We start from the raw sequence: 20,183 nt of genomic DNA, 5'->3' as shown, positions 1-20,183 counted from the left end.
CAGGTGGGCAATGTAGAAGGTCTTTCTAACCACTTTAGCAACGTGAGTGTCAAAAGAAAGGCCACTGTCAACCTGGGTCCCCAGGTCCCTGATAACCTCTTCTGTGCTTAGTGGATTGCCACCTATATGGTAGCTTGGGGTTACCTTGTTTTTCCCGAAGGGTATGACTATACATTTTTTGGCGTTTAACTTCAGGCCATGGCTCTGGCACCAGCTATCTGTTTCCGTGAGTCCCTTCTGAAGGATATCCGTGTCCGATGCACTTTCCACTATGGCGCCCAGTTTACAGTCATCTGCAAACTTTGTCAGCCAAAGTCCTCCCATGTTGGCCTGTACTTCTGAGAAGTAGATGCCGAACAATAGGGGGCCAAGGACCGAGCCCTGTGGGACATCACTTGTGACCGGCTTGGAGTCTGACATAAGACTCAGTCCTGGGACCTCTACTGTTTGGCATATACTTCTCAGAGGTACAGGCAAACACAGGTGGACTACGGCAGACCATGTTTGGCAATGACTGCAAACTGGGAGCCATAATTGACAGTCCAGCTGACACAGACATTCTTCAAAGGGCCTCACAGAGACCGACACAGGGTGTCAAATTCATGGACTCCAGCTAAGTGCCACAAACTGTATGGTCATTCCATTTTGGAAAAACTAAACACCCACATATTAACACATAAGTGGAAGCCATTTGAATACAGATGAGGTAATAGGGTATCTGGGGACTAAGGCAGATAGTGATCTCTCCTTTGACAATCATATCTCCAAAGTAGTTAGGTCATCCTTCTATGCAGGCCATCTGATTACTAAAGGGTCCGCATCTAGACATACTGAGGTTATAGTGCCGCTTTACTCATCACTCATCAGTCCTATCATAGAGTATAATAAACCATTTGGGATGTACCTCAGAAGACACTTCTGACAGCTGGAAGGTCCACGAACATACCTCACCAAGAGGATTACTGGCCTCAAACATATGTCCTATGCAGCCAGACTGAATAAACTCCTGCTTTACTCAGTGACATCTCATTTACTCAGAGATAATCTCTGCTGGCCAATAAAGCCATGTCCAACTCAGGCTTAATAGATTTGCTCCACCTATGGGAATCCATGTCACAGTGAGCCACACGCTGTAGTGAGCTAAACCTTGCCACAACAATAACTAGAAGATGCTGGATGGACAGATTCCTGTCACAGAAACTCCCCATGCTTTGGAACTACATCTCTAATTACATTATACAAAGCCCCTCATTAACACTCTTCAAGAAAAACCTTGAAGAGTAGATGGGGAACAGTAGATACACCCCAGGGATCCCACCATTGTCTCTGCTCCACAGAGGGACAGTTAATTAATCAATGGGGTGGCAAAAGCTGACACATTTTGGCTAAGCTTATGAATGCCCATAGGCAGTTAGCCAAGTACCTACCTATGTAACTATGAATCTATACATACAGTATCATCACATGCTGATAGCTTAATTTACTGTTCAGGTGTTGACTTACCTTGTGCCAATAGCAGTTGTGTGTGCAATAGTTGAGGGCTGCATATGTTGGATGCACACAGTAGACTGCCTATGCATGACACTTTACAGGTAGTCTTGTGTGTGTGCCATCCATTTTTACTGTGTGTGCAGGTGGAGAAAGGTGTCAATTCCTAGGTGCCTACACTGTCAGTGTGTGTGCTATATGTTCCCTCCTTGCCAAGGCATGGGCATACTGGGCATGCCTCCATCTGCCTACTGGGGCTGGCTCAAGGTGTTTGTGGTCTGAGTACCTCTGTGCCTGTGGGACCCTTGGCAATGGTGGTGGGCTGTGAGGTCCTTCACCATTCTGTCCCTGCTGCAGCTGTTTCCACGGGATCATATTGTGTAGCATGGCACATACTATGAAGATGTGGGCACACGTGCCTGTAGAGTACTGCACGGCTTCACCAGATATGTCCAAGCAATGGAACCATGATTTAAGCATCCCAACACACATGCTCTATGATGATTCTGGTTTGTGCATGTACCTCATTATGGTGTTCTTGCATGGGTGTGCATGCATTTCTGATGGGAGTCATCATCCATGGTTCCAGTGCATACCAGCATCCTCCACCAGGTGGCCATATGGGATGTCCCCCCTGGCAAATACCTGATACAGCTGTGAGGCATGCCAGATGTGGGAGTCGTGATAGCTTCCAGGGCTGCCAGCACACATCCATGATAATGACCTGGGCATTGCACATGAGCTGGCATTTGATGAAAGGGTATCCCTTGCGGTTTATGTAGTGCCTACTTTGCTCACCAAGTGGTGACTTGATGTGTATGTGCATGCAGTCTATTGGACCCAGTACCTCTGGGTATTCTGCCACACGGTGGAAGAGACACATATTGCTGGCCAACTCCTCCTGCATTTGGGTGAAGTATATGTGCTCATTGGCATGTGGTAACATGACATCCAGGAACTGGCGAAGTACCCTGGATGTTGATGTCTGTGAGATCCCCATGATATCCACAGTTGGCCTTTTTGAAAGGTACCTGTAGCTAGCATTCCCAGGCTTACACCTACCTTCGTATCCACTGGGATGGGTTCCCCTCTGTTTGTTCTGGCTCTGAGGCATGGCTGGCACAGCTCCACAAGTTGCTGTAGGGTGTCCCTGTCCACCATGTAATGCTCTACTATCTCCAGATCATGTAGCCCCTGGTAGATTACCCTGGGTCTGAACACACTTCTCCTCCTCTGGTGCCTGGGGTGGTTATGAGCATCATCCTCCACACCACCTTCAGTCTCCAACACATTCTGGTGGATCAAAGCTATGGCAGCCCCTGACATGTACATATTAAAAGTTCTCCATCTCTATACACCAATGGTGCAGAGTGCATGGGAATACACAAGTGTGTGTGAGGTGCTTTCACACTTTATACTATTGTGCTATGGATGCTGCTGATGTCATCGAGTGTGTATGAGCAAGTCCAGCTGCAGGGTATCTTAATTATGGGTTTTACAGTGAGTACTGCAAGTGTGGGGCCTTTAGTGTGGAGTTATGCTTGCCTGCCTTGATTAATCTGTTGCCCTTTAATTCACTGTTATACCAGGATCCCCTCCCATTATCAGGCATGCCTCCACCTGCTGTCTTTCTTGTTTTGTACTTTCCCTACCCAGTCATGTGTTGCAAAATGTGTCTTGTAGCTGATATAATGCAAATCTGCTTTGTTCTGCTGTGACACTTTACTGTTTTCTTTGCAGTACATCCCCTCCCCTTTCCTGTTCTGCAGGTAGATGCTTGCAGCCTTGTTAGCTGTTGTCAATGGCCCACTGTAGGTTCCTAGGTGTTAATTAGTCATTTGTACTCCAATTTCCCTGCTGCAGCATTTGTCTGGAATTCTCTTCCCAATAAGCTAACGTCTTTACCATCACTAGTTCTATTCAAAAACAAACTAAAAATACACTATAAATCACATTGGCTCTGTCCATGTACAAACCCTGACTAACTTTCCCATGAGCAATTCTACTTACAAGTAGGCAATTTTTGTCTTATTCAACTAAGTGTGAATTAACCAGAATGTAATGTAATGTAATCAATTGTACCTTCTATTGTAATAATCTTCTCACTCTTAATGCAATGTAATATGTCTTTATGTCTTTTGTAACAATATATCATTGTTTAACCCTGTTGGAGCTTTTCTTTCTGGGACTCCGCTGAAAATGGACATGTATCCAGTCGGACTATCCCGGTCAACACATGTAAAATAAAATAAATAAATAAATAAATTTGCTTATTTTTTTTTACTATATCCTTCCTGTTTCAGCTCCGGTGCATGCCGCACAAACCCGCTTACCAAGTTTAAGCGCGTTCTAATCTCCGTTCGCATGCATACTCGGTTATCTTGTGTGCTGTCAGCTAAGCAAAGTTATAGCCAGTTCAACACACCCCTTTCCTGCAGCTTTGCTTAGCTACAGGAAAACTGGATTAGCAATGCTCCAATCTGCTTACAGCAAAGGTGACACACCCCTCTCTTGATGCAATTTCTATCTCAAGGGCACACCTTGGTGTTATAACACTACGCTGTGAGATGCATCCTTACAGCAGCAGGGAATCTGTGATTCACTATTACTCCTCTCATTTGCATGGCATTGCCTACTATTTCCTAGCTACTGCACAAAACACTGTCACAGCCCCTTAGCAACCCTTGCACCATGGTGTGATGTAGCATGCCTGCCATTGATTATTATGGGGAAATCATGATATGTGTTACATTGCAGTTTTATTCTATATTTTTCTATTTTCTTTGCAATCTGGTTTGCGCACAGCTACCCTGTGCTTAAGCTTCGCAATACTGCGAAAAATAAAATTAAATGTTATTTTTATATTTTATACATTTTTTTATGCCAATGGCTATATATTTAGCCATTGGTATATATTAACAATATAATACATGTGTTTGGCCAGCTGTCATGGCTCCGATTTTATGTTTGCAAAAATGTAAACCATTTTTTACGGTTTACATTACTGCATGCTTACACTATGCCTGCACCACTTCCTGGATCACTAAATGCCTTCATTTGCATGCTACACTGCTGCAAATGGGGTAGTTACCATACAGGGGTCAGGAGCTGTGCGGGAGTAGCGTACGCAGGTAGTGCACGTGTTAACACCTCGTACTTGGATCACTCGACGGCCATATTTGGTGTTGGAATGCCAACGCTGCGCATGCACCTTACGGAAGCTTCATGAATCCTGGGGACTGTGTTATACTTTGATATTTTCAATTGTTTTATTCAGTATGATCAGTGTTGATGGAAATTATGGATTGTATGACCACATATCCATCAACCCAGCCCTTAAGATTCTCACTGATGACCCAAAGAGACATCGATAGATGGTTAACTGTTGTAACTTATGTAAATAAATAAATAAATAAAATATTCAGATTCAGTCCTTATGGAGCATGTACATATTATATATTTTATTTTATTAAGGGTGTACCTTAAAACATAGTTGTTTAACACTATTTAAGGTACAAGAATAAATGTGGTTTTAACATACAATATTTTTATACTATATATACATTTTATACACATTTTATATATATGTTTACATATTTTTATATATTTATTGGTATTTATACACTAAATTAATGTATTAATAAGAAATGAGTATTTCCTGTCACAATTTCTTTGATGATTTTACTTATATTTAATTTTTACAACATTTATACAAGTTGTAAACAAAATTATGAAATGTTAAGATCATGAATTCTTATGAACCTCTACAACTTTGTATTATATTCCAGTGTAAATTATTAAAGGTTCGGTTCAGCATTACCTCAATGTTAATTAGTGTCAGTTAATGGCCAGCCTATTAGAAGTCAAGCTTAATTAAGTGTGTTTTACTTAGATGTATTTAAACTGAAGATTTGTATGTGTAACAGATTCTGATGAAGTCTCCATATGGGAGATGAAAGCGCTTAATCTGTTTTTTTTTTGTCAAATAAATTGGTGTCTTGAAACCTTTTACCTAGTGGTCTGTTGGACTTGGACCTTGAATTTATCAAAAATGAGTTTCCACATTTTATTAAGAGGAAAACCTTTATTGTTACTGGAGAACAGCGCCTACAACTGCATTTTTTCTGTTTGGAAGTTGTGTGCTTTTCGGTTATTAGTGGCTGTAATTGGCGCTTTTCTGGTATCGAGGATTCCTGGTAGTATGGAGAATAGTGGTTTACTCAACGAATTAATCAAATGAATTCAAAGTTACTCACAGGGGAGTAACAACGGGACTGAAGTTTTAAATGAAATTCCCTGTGCGCAGAGCTCACCTAGAGGAACAGGGGAACGCAATCACAATACACCGATAGGTGAGAATGATCCAGGAAACACAGGGAACACTAACAACGAACACTTCCGGTCCAACCATGAGCGTCGTGAGGGAGCGTACGCTTGTAGAGGTAATGGAGGAACCACCAGGCAGAGGGAGAGCATTGAACGAGAATATCCCATTGTGGATCTTTACAAATGGCTTGACAATTCCTTTGGAACATTTAAACCGAGGGAAGAACAGACGCGAACCCACAGTGGTGGATACAAGGACAAATGTAAGACTCTGAAACAGCATTTAACAAAATTTAAAAGTTTAGCATTGGATAACTGGTATTTAAAGAAATGTATAGATAACAAGATAGTACCAAAGGGACTTAGAATTAATAAGTTCCCTAACAATACAGTACTTAATTCTGAATTTTTTAAAACTATTGTGAATATTTTAAATGATTGTGGGCTGGCCATTCTTAGAGCAATGATAAAAAATAACGAATAAGTTATGTTTGAATGTAAAAGCAACATTGATAAATTGAATGAGGAAATTAATGCTGACCTTTTATTTTCTGTTGACGAATACAAGAATATGTATTTTAAAACTATGTATGATGTGGACAATGTGATTTCAAAGAATCATGTTAGGAAGACAAGAAAACTGGATAGGGACTTGAATGAATACAGGGAGGGGAAAGCATACTTTTGTGACAACAGGAATTTTAGAAGGAATTTCCAAAATAAGGAAGGAGGTTACAACAGGGGAACAGAAATGGGATTTGGTGAACACCAAGGCCATTATGGGGGATACAAACAAACATATAACCAGTATGGAGACCAAACCATTAATCATGGTACCCCTTTAGAAGAGCAGGGACTGAGAAGGTCCGAAAGGATAAGGAACTTAGACCAACAACCATCTTCTGCAGTAGCAATGAGGAATTATTATGTACCACCACAGAGGAGGGGGGGGGGGTGCCAGGGAGATTCAATAGATAGTAACATTTGTACTACCACGTCTCAAGAACGTGTTAATGTCAACGAAAATTGTACAAACAATATAGAGAGAAATGTTGGGTCTAATGTAGTTATTTTATCTAAAGACAATTTCTTTATTTATAACTACACAGATGTTGAGGTAAAACAAGAACATTTCAATTTGTTTACAAAAGGTTTCACATTTGTCCCAGTTAAAAAAACTGGGATTGATGAAATCTTATTAGATATCAGGCTATTTACTAGGAAGTTGAATTTATTTCACATGTTCAAAGAAAGGAATACTAAATATAAAAAAAAAACTAATCTCAAGAAAGCCAGTACTTTTAACCCCCCAATACACCAAGACATACTGAATTTTGAAAGATGTGTCATGGGTATAATAAGGGATGGATATAACAAACACTTACCCATAGGACACAATTTGACTAAGAATGAAATTTGTACTCTACAACAATTAAGTGACAATGTTAATTTGCGGATAATGAAACCTGATAAAGGTGGAGGGGTAGTGCTGATGGACACATGGGATTATACTAAGATAATATGTGATATACTGGATAAAGATAGTAGGTATAGCCTAGTATCTAGGAATGAAGTGAATATTTCTTACAGAAAAATAGATATGATTTTAGAAGACAATTTACTACAAGGTCTAATAGACAATGAATTATACAATTTTCTAAGAGTAACAAAACCAGTTATTCCAGCAATATTTGGTATATCTAAGGTGCACAAGGACAAAGAAAGTCCACCTTTAAGACCAATTGTGTCCTCACAAGGTTCAAAAACACAACCACTTGCAATTTTTGTGGACGTCAAACTAAAATAATTTTATAAGAAATTCCCACACATTTTAATAGATTCATGGGATTTCTTATCTAAAATAGGTGGCACCCAGTACAGGGATGGTACTGTTTTTTTGACAATTGATGTGAGAGATTTATTTTCGGTCATTCCACACCAAATTGGGTTGGAATGGTTTGAAAATATGATAGTGGAGATGAAAATTCTTACACCTGATGATTTTAAGCTAGTTATGGAAAATATGGAACTTGTTTTGAAGTATAACTACATTTATTTTCAAGGAGATTTATACCACCAAACAGATGGGGTTGCCATGGGATCTGCCTGTGCCCCCATTTGCAAACATTATAATGTTATTCTGGGAAAAACATTTTGTCTTTAGTTCTACTTTTTACAAACATATTGTAGGCTATTATAGATTATTGGACAATATATTTATTTTGTGGGATGGACCCAAAGATGAAATTAACAAATTTATTACACACATTAATCAGAGTACGGAATTTCTCGAGTTTACTTACGATTCAGACTCAGAAGAAATACGTTATTTGGATGTTAAATTGACAAAAGATAGAATAAATAAAAAAATTCAAATCCAGAATTTTTCGGAAGGAATGTTACTCAAATTCTTTTTTACATTTTAAGAGTGACCATCCCTACCACTCAAAAATGAATATAATAAAAGGACAAATGATTAGAGTAGCTAGAATGACTTCTGACAAAACAGAACTGATGGAAGAAATGGAAATACTACACAATATGTTCAAGGAAAAGGGATATCCTGACCACATGATTGAATCTAACAAAAAAGTTGTAATAGATAGATTGGATACACTATACAACCCCCTACTAACAAATACAGGTGCTATTGGGGTAGAAAATACATTTAGCACCAGAAAAGATGAGGGAGAGAAACTTTCTTTTTTGGTTTTGACACACTTTAATGGTGTCAGATGGATTAAAAAATGCATCAACGATGCATGGGGAATGTTTAGTAAAATGCCTAATAAGACAGATGTTTTCCAATTACCACTTAAATATGCTTTTAGGAAGAACAGAAATTTGAAAAATATATTTGAGAAAAAGAAAAACATTCCAAGTGGAGCAAGTAGTAAATATGGCACTTTTAGATGTGGTAGGTGTGCACAATGTGTTTTTATGGCAGATACTAAAGAATTGGAACTACCAAATATAAATTTGAAATTGATAGGTAGTAAATACTACAGTTGTTACACAAAAGGGGTGGTATATCTGTGTTACTGTAAGAAATGTCTGAAATACTACATAGGGAAAACTGAACGTAATTTAAGGGCACGTATATATGAACACAATAGCGATATTATCAAAATGAATGACAACAATGCCTTATTTAGACATACCCGGACATGTAGAGATGCAGATTTTAAATTTTGGATGTTGGAAGAGGTGGTGAAGCAAGAGAGAGGGGGGGATTCAGAAACCAAACTGGAATTTAGGGAGATGGTTTGGCAGTTAAGGTTGGATGCATGTGGAAATTATGGATTGAATGACCACATATCCATCAACCCAGCCCTTAAGATTCTTGCTGATGACCCAAAGAGACATCTATAGATGGTTAACTGTTGTAACTTATGTAAATAAATAAATAAATAAAATATTCAAATTCAGTCCTTATGGAGCATGTACATATTATATATTTTATTTTATTAAGGGTGTACCTTAAAACATAGTTGTTTAACACTATTTAAAGTACAAGAATAAATGTGGTTTTAACATACAATATTTTTATACTATATATACAATTTATACACATTTTATATATATTTTTATATATTTTTATATATTTATTGGTATTTATACACTAAATTAATGTATTAATAAGAAATTAGTATTTCCTGTCACAATTTCTTTGATGATTTTACTTATATTTAATTTTTACAACATTTATACAAGTTGTAAACAAAATTATGAAATGTTAAAATCATGAATTCTTATGAACCTCTACAACTTTGTATTATATTCAAGTGTAAATTATTAAAGGTTCAGTTCAGCATTACCTCAATGTTAATTAGTGTCAATTAATGGCCAGCCTGTTAGAAGTCAAGATTAATTAAATGTGTTTTACTTAGATGTATTTAAACTGAAGATTTGTATGTGTAACAGATTCTGATGAAGTCTCCATATGTGAGATGAAAGCGCTTAATCTGTTTTTTTTTTTGTCAAATAAATTGGTGTCTTGAAACGTTTTACCTAGTGGTCTGTTGGACTTGGACCTTGAATTTATCGAAACTGAGTTTCCACATTTTATTAAGAGGAAAACCTTTATTGTTACTGGAGAACAATGCCTACAACTGCATTTTTTCTGTTTGAACTAAATTTTTGCTGAACTCATACCTTTAGTTAAAGCTGCAGTCTGGTTTATGTTTCCTTATTTCCTTTCCTACTAATACTTTTTATTTATTTCTATTTTTATTGTAATGGAGCTTTTCTCCCTTGGTGTCCACTGGACAGGCTACTTGTTGCCCAGCTAGACTTTCATGTAAAGAAATGCAAATAAATAAATAATGAAGAAAACTGAAACATCTTGTAAGGACTTCTAAAAGTATACAGTGAACCCAGTACATTATACAGAAAGGAATTATTATACTATAGACTCAGGTTTTTTTTTTCTGTACAACTTATATGTATGCGTTACCTTACAGGTAAGGAACAGACAGTGGAATGTTTTTCCTGAGTGGTATCAGAAAGCAAAACATGCTTTTACTAGCAGTACATCACAACAGTGGACAGCTGTCAGTAGGCATGGGACAACAGATATTTTTTTAAAGATTGTCTGCTCATTACCCATGGATATAGACATAAAATAATTAACATACATTTAAATGAAGGGTTCCTGTTGTTGGACACCTTTCACTGTAGAGAGTATTGCATTAGCTCAAGTTTTGGGGTTAGTGTCTGAGTGTGTGTGCGTGCGTGCGTGTGTGTGTATGAGTGCATGTGTGTGTGCGTGTGTGCATATGCGTGCATGCGTGCGTGTGTGTGCCTCTGTGTGTGTGTGTGTGTGTGTGTGTGTGTGTGTGTGTGTGTGTGTGTGTGTGTGTGTGTGTGTATGTACGTGTAGACTTGGTATGAATTGAAACTGTACCTTAGGAGAAAGTGACTAAGTAGGTTCTTTTAACCATAGAAAAGTATTTTATTTATTATGTAGTGCATATAACATAGTGATTAAGCTCAAAAATGGTTAAATAATATCATGTTAAGTACTACTACACAACCTTAGCAATGCTTAGAGGATTGTTAAGCAAATGAGTAACTCTGTTAAGGTTGGATCTGTACTAAAAGCAGATGGCACTGACCAATAAACAGCAACATCAGGTAGAATGGTCTTTGTTATAACTGCCGTTTGTGCTTGCTGCTAAACTACACAGGGCATTTTGAATTACACAGCTTCCCTTACACAGGGAATACACAAGGACATCCACCACTCCCCCTCTGCTTTTGCTGCCAAAGTCAACACAGCACATCTCATTTTTTAATCTAATTTTTGATTAATTTGCAGTGCATGGAAAATATAAATGTCCATGCACTACAAAGAATTATGATAGGATGTTCATCTTAACTACATATTATGTGTGTTCAGCATGAATGCCAAGATGAATCTCTCGAGCTCTCACCCCAATCATAATCCTTTATATTATGTACAGTCTGCACTGTTATCATTGCTTAGTTAAGTACTGTTGTTGAGACATACATCAGCATATGAGAAAGAGTCCATATTTTTCTGTAATATTTAATAATTGTCAATACAGGGGTCTGGTCCCATAATTTAATATATAGTAGTATCAGTGTTCTTATGATGATATCAGATCACTGCAATGATCTGTTCAGTTAGTGATAGACTGGCCATGCCTGGATAAAACCTAAACAGGTTTTAACACAATGCACTGGATATTACTGAAGTTAATAGCAATTATTGAGCTGACCGTGAACCTGACGAGATGTGCATGCTGCTCTTCTATAGGAGAGTGTTCCTGTATGGGAACTAAATGCAGTGAACTTAAACTCGCCAAATCTGGTCTCTCAAGGGTCTGGTATCCTGAAATTTAACATAGCACATGACATACTGCCTGAATGAGATTCAGTTTAGGTGAGAATGTCGCCAACATTGCAGAGAAACAGGCAGCCATTCAGACTGGTAAGAAACTATGCTACAGTTCCACAGTGAAACCCATTAACAAATCTACTGACACTTTTATGTGGTATTGACTAAGATGAGTTGGCAACCAACAGAACAAAAGCTAAAGAGTAAAACAACACTGAAACAGCTTGGTCCAACAGAGCTATTTGACTATCATTTCCAGAGTAGAAGTAAATATTTGCATATTACAGATTAGTAGCCAAGTTGGAGAAGGAGCTTACAGGGAAGCACTTAGCTAGCTACTATTGTGGGCCATTTTAAACCTAGTCAGTTTACTCTTTCAAATGTGAGAATCAAATCTTGCACTTTGTTTTTCTAAGGTAAATGTCTTAAACAATATACCAGCTCCTAACCTATAGTTATGCTGTGGGAAAGATGTCGAACATATTTCTGCTACTTCCACTTTTTCAGAAGAGCAATCCTTAATATATAAAACTGTGGCAACAAAGTTACATTTTATATTTAAAAAACATGCAACGCAAGAAAGAGCATGCTTCCATAAATGTACTCAGAAAAATTGGGGAGTTTGTAGAAGTGTCTGAGGCATTTGTATGAACTGGCAGAACACTGTGAATAAGGTGGCACTGACATTAAGTAAATAAGAGACAGAGTTGTCTTTGGCATTGCAGAGCATAACATTTCACAAAAGTTACAGAAGGGTATACAAATTGCTTGCAGAGATGAAGTAAGCAAAAAGCAGTCTACACACATGAAAATAGTTAAAGATGTGACTGAAAACAGCCATTGCAGAAAGCTTGGGGAAAACTGATTTTAACATATAAGAAAAACTAAAAATAATTAATGCAAGCTGGAAAAGTGTCTTAAATATAGATCAGTGCGTATATTGAACCTAGCCTGCCACTGCAGCTAGATAGCAAATGCATATAAGTTAATGAGCATGTACAACATCAGTGCCATTTTGTACAGTCAGGCAGAGTAAATACAGACATGGAGATGCACATGCAAGCATGTTTGAAGTAATGTGATGCATTTAGCTTAAGTAAATGTTCCAGTTACAATTCCTGATGTGTTTATGTACAATAAATATCTTGAACCCATTACAATGTTTTACCATCTCTTTGAATACACAAGACAAGAGACATGGTGTTAGAATGGGATCCGAAGTTAAAGCTGCCTATGAACCATGAGGCATGCAGTTAGAAGTGGAGAAGTATACAGGAGTGAACTTGCAAACAGGTCAGCTGTTATTCAAAGGTACTTAAACACATTTAAATGATTTTTCAGTCACCAAATGTGTGTCGAAACATTGAAAATGTTCGAAATAATTACTGAAATAAACAAAATGCCTTAAATACTGATATTATGATAAAAGTATTCAAAATAATTACAGAAATGTTTGAAATTATTTCTGAACTGTTTAAAATGAACAAAAAAGTTAAAACAATCACATTTATTTGCAATGTACTACTTTTTCACATTAAACTAAAGCTATTTAAGGTAGCTGAAGAGTCTAGAGTATTCGCAGTGTTTCCAGTGTTAAAACGAGGCAATTTGAGAGAGATTGTTGTGTTTTCGGACATAATTACAAGTACCTGGTCTATGCTTATATTTAAACATTTTTTTTTTTATGACAGAAGGATTTCACAGACCAGGACCACTGGTGTTTGATAATAATACTGCTGAGAATTGAAGAGTGTTTGAGCAAGAATATGTTACTTTCATACAGGCTGCATTTTCTGATAAAGATGCATGTACAAGAGCATTTATACTCCTCAATTTAGCTGACTCAGAAGCCATTGAGAGGGAACATTCATTTGTGTATTCACCTGCCGTATATGCAGAAGAAGGGGAACTGCCATATTGTGATACAGGCTGAAATGTGGGAAGATGCTGAGTGCTTGAAACATAAATTTAGAGAAATGTATAACCATCAAACGAATATTATGATAAAAAGGCATGTATTTTAAATAAGAAATCAAGTCTGGTGAAACTATAGCAGAATATATTACTGACTTGACAAATAAAGCTAAGACGCACAGATTTTGTGATTTATGAGATGAGTTGATAAAAGACAGGCTTGTGAGTGGTGTTAGTAATGATGCAGTGAGAAAGATTTTGCTTTGTGATAGTGATTTAAATTAAACAAAGCCTTAGAGTTTTTTCAAGTAAGTCAGTTTAAAGAAAAGCACACAAATATGCTTGCAAATGAGAAAAGCATACATGCAGTATCTACTAGTGTGAATGTTGATAATGTACAACCTAAACCTAAGATGAAAAAGAAGTATAAACTGAAGGGTGTGGCAACATCCAACCTTAACTATAAACCAAATGGGGATGCAGCAACCAACCTCATTGTTAATTGTAATAATTGTGGAGGCAGTCATGAACCTAAAAGAGAGAGAATGGCTTAGGTTTTGGTCAGCAGTGTCACAAATATAAAAAATGGAAATATTGCTAAAGGGTATGCAAGTCTAAAGTGATGCATACCTTTATTAAAAGAGATTATCCAAAGAAACATGTAGATTAGACAAAGAGCTGCAAGCAAACTTTTTTATGTTGATGGTATCTCTGTGATTGATGAAACAGTTAATACAGTAAACAATCATTTATCAGCGAAGAGTGAAATATTTTGTACTGTACGGATTAATGGCAATCCTGTAGAGCTTAAAGTAGACATTGGATCCAAGTACAATGTTTTATCAGCAAAAATATTTACTGAAGTACAAGCTGGTGAGAAAGTTGATTCAGCAAAGTATGCAAAACTAGTTGCTTATGGTGGTGAAGAGATTCAAACTGATGGTGCAGTAATTCTTTCATGCCATTCTGCTGGAAACTGCTATGACTTGCAGTGTTAAGTAGTCAAAAGAGACATGCAGTCACTGTTAGGCCTGAAAGACATTTTAAGAATGGGACTGATTTCATTTAAAGGTCCACCATATAAGTTTGAGGTCCGCCATATAAGTGCAAGCAATGATAGTTTTACACAGAATTTTATTTGTGAATATGCTAATATTTTCAAAGACAAGCTTGGCAAACTTCTAGTCACATATTCCATGAAGTTAAACCATGAAGTAAGCCCAGTTGTCAGACCAGCAAGGAAGGTTCCAGTAGCAATGCAGAGCAAAGTAAAAGCAAAACTAGACAAAATCTTGAATTTATGTGTCCTTACTCCAGTAAAAGAACCAGCTGAATGGGTATCCTCCATGGTTGTAGCTCATAAGAAAAGCTCAGATAATCTTCAAATATGTATCGATCTGAGAGACTTAAACATCTTCATCACCCAATGCACACAGTAGTAGAAATAGCCACTCTCATGCCAAATGCCACTATTTTTTTAGTCTTGGATGCAAAAAATTCCTTTTGGCAAATTTCGTTGGATCACAAGTCTTCATTGTTAACCACTTTCAGTACATCATTTGGTAGACAGAGTTTCTAATGCCATTTGGAATAAATTCTGCCAGTGAAGTATTTTAACATGCAATGGAGAATTTTTTTTCTGGTTATCCATGTGCTATCATAGTAGATGACATTATTGTAGGGGAAAATGGTGAAGACAAACATGATAGAAATCTCAGAAAAGTTGTAGACCATGCACATGAAGTCAATCTTAAACTGAATCCTCAGAAATGGAAATTCCAACTGAAGAAGTTACTTATGTGGGTCATTTGTTTACCAGTTCTAGCTTACAATCAGATCAGCTTCTTGAAATTCCAGTTCCAGAAAATGTCACATCTTTACAACTTTTTTTTGGTATGGTCAACTATTTAGGAAATCTCATCCCAGACTTGAGTGGGCATTCAGCACCCTTACATGAGCTGGCATGCAAAAATGTAAACTGGTCCTGGCTGGAACAACATGAAACAACATTTGATATTCTGAAGAAAAAAATTGCCAGTCCACCCACACTGAGATACTGTGAAGTTCACAAACCTGTAACTCTTTCAAGTGATGCTTCAAAGTATGGTCTTGGCAGAAGCATGTCTTAAAGAAGTTTTACCAGTAGCCAATGCATCCAGAACTTTGACTCAAACAGAGATGCAGTATGCACAAATAGCGAAAGAGCTTTTGGCAGTAGTGTTCACATGTTTGAAGTTCAATGATTATATTTATGGAAGACCTATCCAAATAGAGACTGATCACCAACCTCTAGTAACAATTTTGAAAAAGCCATTTCATACAGCCCCAGCATGCTTGCAATGCATGATGTTAAAATTGCAAAAGTTCAAATCTGATATGGTCTATACAAAGGGCAAATATCTATACCTTGCTGATGCTTTGTCACAATCTCCCAGACAAACAACAAAACAGCATGAAAACAAGAAAGCAGAAGTCAGATTTTTTTTTGTCATCACGCCTTGATGAACTCAGAAATCACACAGCTTCAGACTCAGGTCTCCAGAAGCTAAAAAATGTTATCAGTCAAGGATGGCCAGCATGACAAACCAGTCTATCACTAGACATGCAGAAGTATTTTACTTACTGAGACAAACTCATCATGATGGAAGATAGAATCATCATGAAAGGTCCTAAAGTGATAATTCCTAAGACATTACAACAGCAATAAATCAAAATTTGACACTGTGGTCAACAGGGTAATAATGTAACCAAACAAAGGGCAAGAGGCATAGTATTTTGGACATTTATGTCAAAAGATATAGAAAAAGAAACTCTAGCATGTTCAATTTGTAATAGTACTAAATCACACTAACTAACAAAAAAAAACACTTCAGATAAACCAGATTCCTGAATTACCATGGTTTACGGTTGCTACTGATATTTTTGAATGGAATGGTCAGTATTACTTAGTGTTAGTAGACTGTTATGAAAATTGGTTTGAAATCGACCTTCTTCCTAACTTAATGTCCAGCACTGCCATTACAAAATTGAAGAGAAATGGTAGTCTGCACAAAGTCATATCTGACAAAGGTGCACAGTTTACAAGTCAGCTGTTCAAGAAATGTTCTGAGTCTTGGGACTTTGTCCATTTACTAGTAGTCATGAGGATCCAGAGTCCAATGGATTAGCTGAGCTTGCAGTTCAAAGTGCAAAATGTTTGCTGGAGAAGCCCAAGAGAGATGGTACCGAAGTTTTCCTTAACTTACTCAATCTCAGAAACATTCCTCGAAATAATTTGCTCGGTTCACCTGCTGAAAGATTAATGTCCAGACAGACTAGAACAACTTTACTGATCAGTAAACAATTGTTGATACCAAATTTAAAGAACACCAGAATGGCCAAGGCTCAACTTTTGAAAAAAAAAAAAATGTCAGTTACAAAAGTTGCACTATGACAAGTCCAGCAAACCTTTTAGACCATTAAGACAAGGTGAGATGGTGAGAATGCAAACATCTAAAGGAAATGACTGAGTGAGTATTGTCAAAAATCTTTGCGAGGAGCCAAAATCTTACATTGAACAATCTGAAAGAATTGATTTCAGGAGGAATCAAAGACATATCCTTCCAGTGTCTGAAGCAGTGATGCAGCAGATTGCCTGTGCCGATGACTCTATCTCTCAGAGCTACTCTACACTTGTTCAAATTGCAGGGGACAGCGTACTTTCTTCAAATAATCCTGATGTATCAGCTGAAGTTCTGATGGAGAAAGAATCACCAGAAACTGTCCCTGTTACTAAATCCAGTCAAAGTTTTTATGTGGCCAGATCAGGTAGACTTTCCAGAACCTATCCAAAATACACAGCGATTTGGACTTGAGTTTTGATTTATTCTTAAATGTTGTGATATCTAGCATGTAAAATGTTTTGTTCTCCTATTGCATGTTGAACAAATTAAAGAGGGAGGATGTAGATCAGTTTGTATCTTGAACCTTGTCTACCACTGTAGCTAGATAGCACGTGCATATAAATTACTGAGCATGTGCAAGATCTGTGCCATTTTGTACAGTCAGTCAGAGTGAATGCAGACATGAATGGAGATGCACATGCAAGTGCGTTTGAAGTAATGTGAGTCAGTTAACTTGAATACATGTTCCAGTTACAGTTTCTAATCTGTTTATGTACAATAAATATCTTGAACCCATTGCAACTCTTTTGCATCTCTTTGAATACACGTGACAAGCAACACCGAGCATAGCCATACACAGTCAGAGGTATGTATGTAATGAAGCAAGAAATGACAGAAATGTAACAAAATGAAATATGATGATGTTGTGTTTAAGGCTAAGGTATTTTTTGTCATGTATTTTCTCTATCATTTATGTATAATCGTGGTGCTTTTGTCCCTGAAAAAGAGCAATACCTCAGTCAGACTATCCCAGTCAATAAATGTCAAACAAATAAATAAGTAGCACTTAGGTTAAAATGAAATAAAATGCAAAGGAAATTTTATTTTTTAGGCTCTGTGAATAAACAATCAAACCCAGATGAAGAATGAGATGTCAGATTTCCAATTCATGGTGCTCCAGTAAGGTTTAAGATATACACTGGGGCAGATATAATGACAATGCCGCATGGTGTTTACAGAAGCATATTAAAATGCCTACAATTTGTTAAAACAGTAGCACAAGCTTGTAGCCCAGGACAGAGGCTAAGTTGTCGGGGAACGTTCCTGGCCATGATTGACTGGAAAGGACGCAAAAATGTGTTTTGGACCTATGAGCTGTATGAGTCTTTATGTAAAAAAATCCTCCTGAGTAGAGACACTATATGCAATCTGTGCTTAATTGCCGGGATCATTGATAAAAGTGATGATGTATTTGGTGATAGTGGACTCCTTAAATGTGGGCCATGTGTGTTATACTGATGGAATGAGGAGGCTATAAAATTATGTAAGGTGACATACATCAGCTTACCACAGTGTGCAGCAGTTTTTAGTTATCATTCTGGGACTTTTTACATGTTTTACTGAGTACTAAATCTACTCCAGTGGGCACTGTAATGAATCCAACTAGTAGAATTTTCAAGCATTTCACAGTCGCAGTCTGCTGAAATGCCTTGTACTGAAGTTCCAGTATATGTGACTGCATGACATTTTTTGGGGATGGGGTAATACATGCCCAGAATTTGGGCAGTATTCATAGTTTTGCCTTAAGCTGGTGTACAGTGGTGTTCTGCAAATAGCAGTGCTACATGTATACAAATGTAGTCAGCATATGCGATCCATGCCGACTATAGAAACATGGAAGCACTTTGGTAAATGTGCCTGGTCATGGCAAAAAGTGTAACGTGCTAAAGGCATATGCATCAGGGAGAGAGTTACTGTGAGGATAAGGTACCTTAGACATTGGTGTAGTACTTTGAATCACAGAGGTAAATGTATAAGGGCCTCATTTTCATACAACACATGCAAATGACCCAGACCTTATACCAATAACACTATAGATATGTAGATTTACGCAGAGTAATGGATATTATAATGAAACAGGTAAAAATAATTATTTTTTGTGGCATTTCAGTGCTTGTGCGTAAATAGAAAAATCACTAAAGGGATCATTAGGGGACTAATTAATTTTGGCATCATTTGAATGCTTGTACATATATGGACAAACTACTGAAGGGATCGCCAAGGAAATAATTAACTTTGGTTTCATCGAAGTACTTGTGCATCATGCATGGTTTATAGATAGCAACATAGCTATAAGATGAACAGCAATGCTTTTTACAAGGAATGGGTGTACTACATGAGAATTCGACTATAAATCGCAAGAACACTTCATTAGCATATTCCACTTTACATGATTTCTAATTTACATCTCATTATACTTAAACTTGCTTACACTAAACCATGGGCAGCAAGTGTTAATGTAAATCGCCCTTGAATTGCAACTTAGCTATGCTCAATCATGGATTTCAAGGATACTCCTAACACTTTCGCTTAACAACTGTGAATACCACCCTATAGCTGCTTCACAGTGGCATAGGTTCATAGGTTCATAGTTGTGTACTACGCTAGTGAAGCCTAGCTTATAGGATTACCCTGGCATCGTGCCACCCAACCTTAGTTTCCAGTGCCTCTGTCAAGTAAAGCCACTGGAGTGAACCCTGGGGTGAATTTTCTATTTCCCATCCACTCATCAAGATTTCTCTTGAAGAGGGCCAGTGAGGTGCTCTGCTTGACATGTATGAGAAGTCTGTTCCATAGCACAGGCAGTCTCTGGGTTATGAACCTGTCCCTCCAGCATATTCTGTTGATTGTGGTAATGAGGTTGAGGTCTCTGGAGCATGTGGTGTGGAGGGATTGGGATTTCTTTAAATGTAGCATTTCTAACAGAGTTGGCTTTGTAAGTCAAGCAGAGATCACCTCTAAGTAGGCGATATGAGACAGACAATAGTTGGAGTTTTTTTAATCTGTCCATATAGGATAAATGTTTAAGGCCTAGGATCCTCTTTGTCAGGTACTTCTGTGGCCTCTCCAGTTGTTGCAGGTGTTTAGTGAGGTACATGCCAAATGGGGCATTCTACTCAATGACTGGCCTAATGAGGGAAGAGCAGAGG

Source organism: Protopterus annectens, chromosome 3.part0 (assembly GCF_019279795.1).
Source record: "Protopterus annectens isolate FY-2018-M chromosome 3.part0, PAN1.0, whole genome shotgun sequence".
In the NCBI taxonomy this organism is placed as follows: domain Eukaryota; kingdom Metazoa; phylum Chordata; order Ceratodontiformes; family Protopteridae; genus Protopterus; species Protopterus annectens.
Note: the sequence above shows the minus strand (reverse complement) of the source record.